The sequence below is a fragment of the Thunnus maccoyii genome, chromosome 4 (assembly GCF_910596095.1).
Source record: "Thunnus maccoyii chromosome 4, fThuMac1.1, whole genome shotgun sequence".
Classification (NCBI taxonomy): Eukaryota; Metazoa; Chordata; class Actinopteri; order Scombriformes; family Scombridae; genus Thunnus; species Thunnus maccoyii.
The window spans coordinates 570,548-581,090 of record NC_056536.1 but is presented as its reverse complement, the minus strand read 5'-3'; positions in this window follow the sequence as shown (position 1 = coordinate 581,090).

Genomic DNA, 10,543 nt, shown 5'->3' with positions numbered 1-10,543 from the left:
CTTAAGCGATTTCAGATGTGTGCTGGAAACAGTGCATCATTTTGCACGTGCGGCCGGCGCTGCATGAGCTTCCATGTAAACTCAACCAATGTCTTTCTGTGTGAACTGTGTTCTCGTGTGAATATCAGCAGTGTGAGAAAAAGCTCTTGTGACAGTACTTTCTGATCCCACAACATGTCTCAGCACACAATGATGAGGCGACGATTCTTTTTTTGATTCTTGCTGACGAGGTTCTGGGATGTTGCCCTCTCACTGTGCATGATTCAAAGTGAAAATCATATTGTCGATGTGCCAGTGATTCATTCCCTCCCTCACAAAGGTGTTGGATGTGAGGGTTTATGCGGCTGATTCAGCTGAGGGTGGGGATGAGAATTTTTGTCGTTAGATGTCAAATTCTACTGGCGCCAATAACATCCTGTAGTCCAAGTCCTCAATTCAGAATTTTTAAGCAAAGAGTGTTTTTGAGCGTCTTAAATGTCAGCTTTCTGTTTATAGTATTTCCATCTGTTGTTTAAACATGGTAGAAGGTATACTCTTTCATTGAATATGCTTTTCTCTGAAACCTTATTAACCGCAATCGCCTTTGTCCTGTTTGTCAAGAAAGTTAACGTTTTGTGGGTTTTTTTGAGTTTAAAGTACCAGTGAAAAGTACATGCGGTGAGTGCTCAGTGCTGCTGGATCTGTACCCGCCGTACGTTAGTGATGGGACTTTCCCAATGAAATTGCTATTTTCTTTTTTGCACATGCAAAGGCCGTGCAGGGTCTCTGGGTGTGAAGCCTGGACACCTGATAGAAGATCTGTGAGAAGAGTCTGAAGATCAGACAAATTGGAAACAAACCAACAGTTTATCCAGATGATCTACACAGAAAATAAAGGTAAAACTGAAAGTGACGCGATCTGTATGAGAGAAACTGTGTGTAGCAGTAACATGGTGGTAATTTAAGGAGCTGGCAGTAAGTAGTTTGCAGGAAAGCTTCAGGAAAGCTGGCTGACCAACAGAGGATGGCCAGCAGCATCACTTTATTCTACAACATTTATCAGCGAACAGCCCCAAATGATCAGCAGAGTACAGTCATCATAGTCATGAGCCCACGCTGAGGATCACAGTGCTGAGCTACACAAACAGTTCAGTTCTTCTGAGTAACGTTACTGTGCTCCCAGAGATCAGCTATTAAAACTTATGTTTTACCTCCTTAGTTAGTTTTTATCAGATATGATAACGTTGTACTCACCAGTCATTTCTGAGATCTGGGAGTTTTGCAGTTTTGGCAACACAACTTGAAATAGACAGATGATGAGCTGTCTGACCTATTTTTAGTGATGTTGCCTCATTAGCAGATTTATAGCACTTACTTTGGTGCGTACGATGTTATTATTACTCACACTAATGGTTTCCAAAACTACAAAAATAAATCTTTTTCCATTTTTATGCTGATGATACGATGTTGTATGCACATGACTCTTCTCCCACTCAAGCCTTTGTCTGCCTTCAACGTTCTTCATTCTATCTCACATCTTCCTGCCGTCCATACAATAGTACTGAAACTGTGGTTGTTCAGTCTTATGAAAATGAGTTTCTTATATCAGAATGAAGTATGTTCTTCTCTTGAGGACAGAAAGTCTTGTGCAGCGGTCCATCATGTCTGTTGCTGGGTGTACGGAGGTATCGTCTGCTGCTCGTTCCACCGCTGTGCTGCATTTTATTACCGGAGAGAAATATCTCACTCATCACATGAGAGAAATACACACTATCACTGAACCTTTGTTTCTAAAGCTGCCTCAGTTCATCACGTCTCCTAAATGTAAATCTACGGTCCATCAGAGCAGACCGCTTGGACAGACCGCCCTCCAGCACTTCATTAACATACAGATGTATTGAATTATGAAGGACAATAAAACTTAAAAGTCTGATTCCATGAGATGAATTTAAAGTTTGAATTTTGAACATTTTTTAGACGTGTGTGATGTTTGTGCTCATGTCTGTTTCTCCTGTTGAACTCTTGCAGATCTTGATCTCAATAAGACTACCTCATTAAATAAGTTGATTTCCTTTAAAAACCTGTCTGATCATCTCACAGCTCATGTTTCCTGCCCTGCGATGTCACCATGTTAACAGATCGCGGCTATCAATCAGATATACAATCGTACTATATAATTATAGTACAGTACGGTGCTGAAGCAGTTGTACCAGCTGTCAAGGTCTCTGTGCATCACTATCTGTGAGCTGAGCACTTTAAACATATAAAACTGACAGAATTTACCTCCACCAGTAGTGATGAACTGGTAACAGTGAGGTCTACCAATTCACTCAAAAAGCAGTTTTTAAACTTAAAGTTTTATGTCTTGATGCTCTTCAACAATAAATGTCTCATTTTTTGTTTTCTCCTCTCAAATATTATTTCCTGGTGTCAGAAAGATTGTTCTGTGTAAACTCATCATGTCAGAAATTTTCAGCATCAACAACCGCAAATGGTACACCAATACATTGTTGAAGAGGAAGCATTAACAGCAGTAAGCGGGGGGAAGCCCAGTAACATGCAGTATGACATTCTGACAGGTGTAAACAGCTTGTTCTGAGGTTATTTTTCGTGTTGTCAAAGGTCATCTCACCCAACAGAATGCCACTGAAGCACAGCGGAAGCCTGAGTCCTTTCGAATCTCAATTTCCTCTAGAAGGTTTTGCCATTATTATTAACCTTATTAGGTAACCTGTGTTTTCGGAACTTTATCAGATGGCCTGCACTTTGTGTTCAGCCTTTTTCTGTATGTGAGATGTCGTTTTATACGTTACAACACTAAATGAGTCTGTAATTAACCGCTGGGAACATGTCAACTCAGCTGAGGAAAAGTTTTTATTGTGTCATATACTGAATGTCTCATGTGACAACTAGTGTAATAAAATGTGGCTTCCTGCTGTTATAACTGTCAATCATAAATCCAGTCTCATTCTGTGTTTCCCTCTGATAATCCAGTTTAGTCGAGGTGAGCGCATGCTGTTTGTATGTTCATCTGTTCATCACCTGAAACAGTTTCTGCTCAGTGTGTGTGTGTGTGTGTGTGTGTGTGTGTGTGTGTTTGCTCTGGAAATGTACCAGCGTAAGAATGAACAAACATCAGACTCATTTTCTTTACTTGTTGACACTTTTTGGACTTTTTGAAAAGGTGTACATGAATGAATGTATTTGGCAGTTATCACGCTGTGCATCTGTTTGGGCCACAGTCACAGTCATAGTTATGCTGAGGTCATGTTCTTAATATTTAGGAGGGTGTGGAGGTGTTCACAACCCGTTACTATGTGCAACTTTCAATTTCTGAGGAAATCAAGTATGGAAAAAGTCTGCCTGACGATGATCAGTGACTGCATCAGCTTTATGGTTTATTGGTCACAGTTGCCATTTTAATTGAGGAAAAGAAATACAATTACAGAGTATAATACACTTTACTATCAACTTTGTTATAAGGAGCCTGCATTCTTTTATCTCCCACATTTACATTAAAATAACACAATTAGCCACTTTTTAAGATGAGCGTGAAAATGATCAAATATAACTGAGCCAAGTAGTTTTTCTAACCAAATCAGCGAGAATAAAATCCTCCTTATTCAAAAAGGTTGCATGTAAATCTTGGTTGTGTTGGTGTGAAACAGCTTCTTTCTGTTGGTCCACTGCTAAAAATAAAATGATTCAGAGGTCGACGGCTCTGCCGTCACACAGCTGGAGTCTAACTGACAGTCACAGACAGTCTGTGTGGCTCCTTGTTGTCTTGTCTGTAACACGTCGTCAACAGTTGTCAAGTTTTAAACATGTGAAATGTTCTGTTGGTCAGACAAAATGTTCACTACAGATCAGATCACTGACCGTGCAGATGTGGCTTTCTTCATGGTGCTGACACACACGTGATGTTTTTTGGAAACTGGAGGAGTTTCTGTCCCACGCTCCAACATGTTCCACTCATTTGTATTAAATTCATTCATTTAATTCATTCAGATACATTTTTATGAACTAAATTACATTAAATTAATGTATGTTTTTACATTATATCAATATATAAATTGATATACTATAAAGTTCAGTTTGATTTAAATGAAATGATTGACATTTGAAATGACTTGTGGATATTACTGAGCTCTTCTACGGCTTGAATGAAACTCTCCTGGTTGAATCATCAGCACAAAACATGAACAACTGGGTTAGAAAATGTCAGAAACTATTATAATAACAATAACAACAGTAACTATGACTCCAAGGTGCGTTTTGGTGAGAGACATTCAGTCACAAAGCTGAAACTTCTACGTGTGTCACTACTGAATTACAGCACTGAGAAAAGTGATTTTACAATCTGCAGCTTAAATTCATTCAGGACCTGATTCTGGCTCCTTGTCAATAAATCCTGTATTTGATTTGCAAATTGAAAATTGAGTCAAATCAGTTGTAAAATACTGTCAAACATTATATATTATATATATTTAACATTTGGTGAGTTCATATTCTGCTGTACAGAAATATAACAATTATCAACTAAACATCAGCAGGATGTTCATGGACGTGAAATACTGTGTGTGTGTGTGGCATTTTTCTTTGTATCCATAAAAATATATTTTTATACCTTTTAAGCACTCATTAGTAATCAGCTTCACATGCTTGAAACTGTTTTTTCCTCTGTGTTGTTTCTAGTACACACACACACACACACACACACACACACACACACACACACACACACACACGTATTTCTTTTGCATCCCCATGTTTTATGTTTCAGGAGAGTGTAACTCAGTCTGTGTGAAGTCTTCGGAGACACGTTAGTGATGAAATGTGTGTCGTGTATAAGAGCTGCTATAATGTGGTTCTATAGTACTGTAGTACTGTAGTACTGTAGTACTGTAGTACGTTAAGTGTTCCACACTTCGACTACTACATCAGATTCGGTGGTTTTCAAATTGTCTCATTTGAATGAATGAATCATGGAAAGATGAGATAAAATCAAGCTCATTTACATATTTCGTAATTTTTTCATCTCCTTGTCACTGAAACTTAGTAGCGCTATATTGGTCATGATATTTATGTGAAAAGCAGAATTAATTATTTCTAAATAATCTTTTTGTTAGATGGAATTCCATTGTATATCATATTGTATACACACTCACACATAGAAACCACTGATCACGTACATCATCCAGTACAACAGTAACAACTGCTCACAGTAAATCCTGTATTTATGCTGACACCTATTTATCATGCCACACAATACAACAGCACCACACTGTTAAATCTCTTTATTAATTATAGTATATCAACTCAGCTATTAGCATAAATTCATTAGTATTAGATATATAGTTTTAAGTCAGTTAATTCAACTTAATTCTTAATTTCAACTTAATTCACATTCAGACATTTCAGCACTTATTATCATCAGTTCAGTCTTGTTACTTGAGATGAGTTGTTAGCTTATTAGCAAACGTGTACTTATTTATTTTTATTATAGTATATACTTTAAATGTAATTATTTGTAGTTATTTATAGTATTTTAGTTCACATTCTCCAAAAAGCCTAATTTTTTGTTCAAGGAAAGTTACATAATTAAAGCTGGCGTGTGATGATTTACATGATCTTCTGGTCAAAATGAAAAAGGAAACCATTTCCACCATTCCTGTGCTCTTTATACAGCACACATGATGTTAGTCACTGGTACCCTTCAGTAGTGATCCTGGGGGAGAGGTGCCAGACATCACTAATAACACTATCTTAGTGTCAAGATCGATACAGATGAATGTACTGGTGCTTTTCACGTCAACCTGGAGCAAAACAACAGAAGTGAATATCCTTTGACAAAGCAAAATATGAGAAATTTTTATAATTTGAAATGTTGAAATTTTCTCCACTTTTTTTTGTTTTTTTTTTGTTTGTTCATTAAATACACCGAGCACAGTTTCAACCATAACCCTGGTTCTGTTACAGACACATCCTGGATATCTTCCAAAAGACTCAAACAGTAACATTATAGATTTTTTTGTTCACATTGTGTTTGTTTGCAGTAGATTCTGTATTTTGGATAAGGCTCAACTTTTCCTGGAAGGCAGCCTGACATACATGAGTACCTGGAGACTGTGGTTCAAGTCAGACCAGCAGAGGTCTTTTCTGTGAACATAACACTAAAAATCAAACATGAATCAAGTACGAAACTCGTCTTACACCCTCAATTTCTGAACAAGCTAGCACAAAAAGTGCACTCACGAATCTCATTTAGTTAGTTAACAGTGTGTGTGTGTGTGTGTGTGTGTGCGTGTGTTTCATCATTACAATGGGACTTTCATCATGTGAAACAGCTACACAACATATTCTCCCACACTGTCTACCGACTATGTCGCTGAGAAAGAAAGAGAGCGAGTTTTTTTAATTTTCAGAATTTTCTGAGTCAAATTTCGGCCCATGGGTGTTGTACTAACAAAAACAATTGGGTGAGTCACATTTTAAAATTCCCTTTACAGAATCAAATAACCCAATATGAAAGTGAAAATATAATTTTGTTGGTGAGCTTGTTGGAGCTCATTTGAATCAACAAGGTCATTTTCTGCAGTTGCAGCACAATGTCGTACGTCCAGAACGACGACGGGCCCTGAATGTTCTGTCCGCATGTCGCATGTTCATCAAGAGTTAAAAACACACAACAGTGGTGAACAGTCATTTGACAAGATCATCCTAACAAGAGGCAACGACTTGCTTTTTCTGGAGCTTTCATCCACATCTTCATTGTTCATCAGAGAACAGCGTCGGCTCAGTAAATACGAAACCTTCGTCACATGATAACAGGAGGTTGTAGAAGGTCTCTGGTGTCACATGTGAGTGTCCTCCTTGACCTCCCTGCAGTCATCCACTGTATCCTGGTTGATGACCTTTGACCTCTTCTCATTGGATGCTGTGAGTGGTTTCTGATGTTGTCTGTTTCCAGTGTTCATCCAGTCTCTTGTCCAAGGTGCTTGCTTGACTTTACAAGTTAATAAATCGATACCGAGGGCTACGTGCAAGAACACGTTTCTATTGTTAACCTAAAGCTCTTTTACTTTCTTGTACGAGTGTTCCAGTTTTGATTCACAAAACTCTTTTAACTACACAAATTTGTCATAAATAGCTGGTTTCAACTTGATGAATGCCACCTGTTCATGATTAGGAGGGTGTGTGGGAGATTTGATCATTAGCATAATCATCACAGTCTATGATGATACGACATCTGCTTTATTTTCAATATCTTCTTTCTGCTCCAAACAGAAAGTAATACCTTCCGGTATTTTCTGTGGGCTTATTTATTGCACTTTCCAGGAGAAATGTAGTTGTGGTACAGGAAGTGTTTTGCAGTGTCCAGCTTCCAGCAGAGCAGACAGCTGTTGAGGCACAGAGCCCCATCACACAACAAATCAACTGACTGGCCATGAGGAGGGCAGTGGTCCAGGCCATACTGTGAAGCTTTTCATGCCACATGTTCTAGTGACCTCTGCTAACTCAGCCCCCTGGGCTGCAGACACAGATCTGACTGCCCTGACATGACTGCCATTAGGATACACAGAGCAGCACTGCTGCTGCCTCGTTAGTCAACACAACGTTCATTACAGCATGTCTCATATGCTGAAGGTGCAAATCCATGGATACTGCTTGTTGACTAATCATTTCTTTAAATTTCCTTACATTATATTGATTGTTGAAAAGCTTTGCAAATCCAAACCTACTGGATCCACCACTTCCTAAATACGTTTCTTAATGATTTGACATTAAAGGAATAGTGAACATTTTTACTGTCTTTCTGAGAGTGAGACAACATCAATCTCATGTTTTTGTGTAAAGTACAGAACTGATGGACGTGGTGAGCAGTCAGTGCCTCCATCTGGCAACATCCTCTACAATGTGAGTAATAGGAGACAAAATCCACAGTCCTCATTTTAATTTTTTTCTGAAGATAATATGAGGCATCAGCTGTCTAAGTTAGTTAAGAAAAGCTGATATGTTCCAAAGTTAGTCTTCTTACTAAAAGAATTCCCTCTTTGTGTTTCCTCGGACATTGTTTCCCTGTTGAGAAGTATAGTAACAAAAAGAGGAACTTTGGCACTAAAAAGACTGTAACATTGAAAGATATCTACTTGATTCGACTCATTTGGACGCTGAAGCTTCATATTAGCTTCAGATAAACTTTAAAATACATTTTTGTACAGGAGGAGGACTGTGGATTTTGTCCTCCATCACTTCCATTGTAAGGTCATTATGAAGGGATCTTCTAATGGTCAGTATGAACAGGAGGAATGATTACAGCAAGAAAAACATGTTTCACTGTTCATTTGGACTCCTGACTGTTGTTTTAAGACGCACTTGAAAAAATGTGAATCCGTCCTTTGAACAGCATGTAAACATACCTACAAATGTCACTTCTGAACCGTCAGGTGCTGGTTTGGTCATTGCTCATCAAAATCCCCAGCAGCAACATGCTGTCGGCCCATGACTTGTAGCTACAGGAGTTTGTTGTCTCCGTTCATACAGTGTAACACTGGTAGCCTGCCAGCTGCTATCAGACCAACACATCACCCCAACTGCTGTTAATTAAACACAGACACCCACACGCCACCCCAGCTGCTGTCAATCAAACACAGACACCCACACACCACCCCAGCTGCTGTCAATCAAACACAGACACCCACACACCATCCCAGCTGCTATAAATCAAACACAGACACCGACATGCCACCCTAGCTGCTGTCAATCAAACACAGACACCCACACACTACCCCAGCTGATATAAATCAAACACAGACACCAACACACCACCCCCAGCTACTGTCAATCAAAAACAGACACTGACACACCACCCCAACTGCTGTCAGTTAAACACATACACCGACACGCCATCCCAACTGCTGTCAATCAAACACAGACACCCACACACCACCCCAGCTGCTATAAATCAAACACAGTCACCGACATGCCACCCCAACTGCTGTCAGTTAAACACAGACACCCACACGCCACCCCAACTGCTGTTAATTAAACACAGACACCCACACGCCACCCTAGCTGCTGTCAATCAAACACAGACACCCACACACCACCCCAGCTGCTGTCAATCAAACACAGACACCCACACACCATCCCAGCTGCTATAAATCAAACACAGACACCGACATGCCACCCTAGCTGCTGTCAATCAAACACAGACACCCACACACTACCCCAGCTGATATAAATCAAACACAGACACCAACACACCACCCCCAGCTACTGTCAATCAAAAACAGACACTGACACACCACCCCAACTGCTGTCAGTTAAACACATACACCGACATGCCATCCCAACTGCTGTCAATCAAACACAGACACCCACACACCACCCCAGCTGCTATAAATCAAACACAGTCACCGACATGCCACCCCAACTGCTGTCAGTTAAACACAGACACCCACACGCCACCCCAACTGCTGTTAATTAAACACAGACACCCACACGCCACCCTAGCTGCTGTCAATCAAACACAGACACCCACACACCATCCCAGCTGCTATAAATCAAACACAGACACCGACATGCCACCCTAGCTGCTGTCAATCAAACACAGACACCCACACACTACCCCAGCTGATATAAATCAAACACAGACACCAACACACCACCCCCAGCTACTATCAATCAAAAACAGACACTGACACACCACCCCAACTGCTGTCAGTTTAACACATACACCGACATGCCATCCCAACTGCTGTCAATCAAACACAGACACCCACACGCCACCCCAGCTGCTATAAATCAAACACAGTCACCGACATGCCACCCCAACTGCTGTCAGTTAAACACAGACACCCACACACCACCCCAGCTGCTATCAATCAAACACAGACACCCACACGCCACCCCAGCTGCTGTCAATCAAACACAGACACCCACACACCATCCCAGCTGCTATAAATCAAACACAGACACCGACATGCCACCCTAGCTGCTGTCAATCAAACACAGACACCCACACACTACCCCAGCTGATATAAATCAAACACAGACACCAACACACCACCCCCAGCTACTATCAATCAAAAACAGACACTGACACACCACCCCAACTGCTGTCAGTTAAACACATACACCGACACGCCATCCCAACTGCTGTCAATCAAACACAGACACCCACACACCACCCCAGCTGCTATAAATCAAACACAGTCACCGACATGCCACCCCAACTGCTGTCAGTTAAACACAGACACCCACACGCCACCCCAACTGCTGTTAATTAAACACAGACACCCACACGCCACCCTAGCTGCTGTCAATCAAACACAGACACCCACACACCACCCCAGCTGCTGTCAATCAAACACAGACACCCACACACCATCCTAGCTGCTATAAATCAAACACAGACACCGACATGCCACCCTAGCTGCTGTCAATCAAACACAGACACCCACACACTACCCCAGCTGATATAAATCAAACACAGACACCAACACACCACCCCCAGCTACTATCAATCAAAAACAGACACTGACACACCACCCCAACTGCT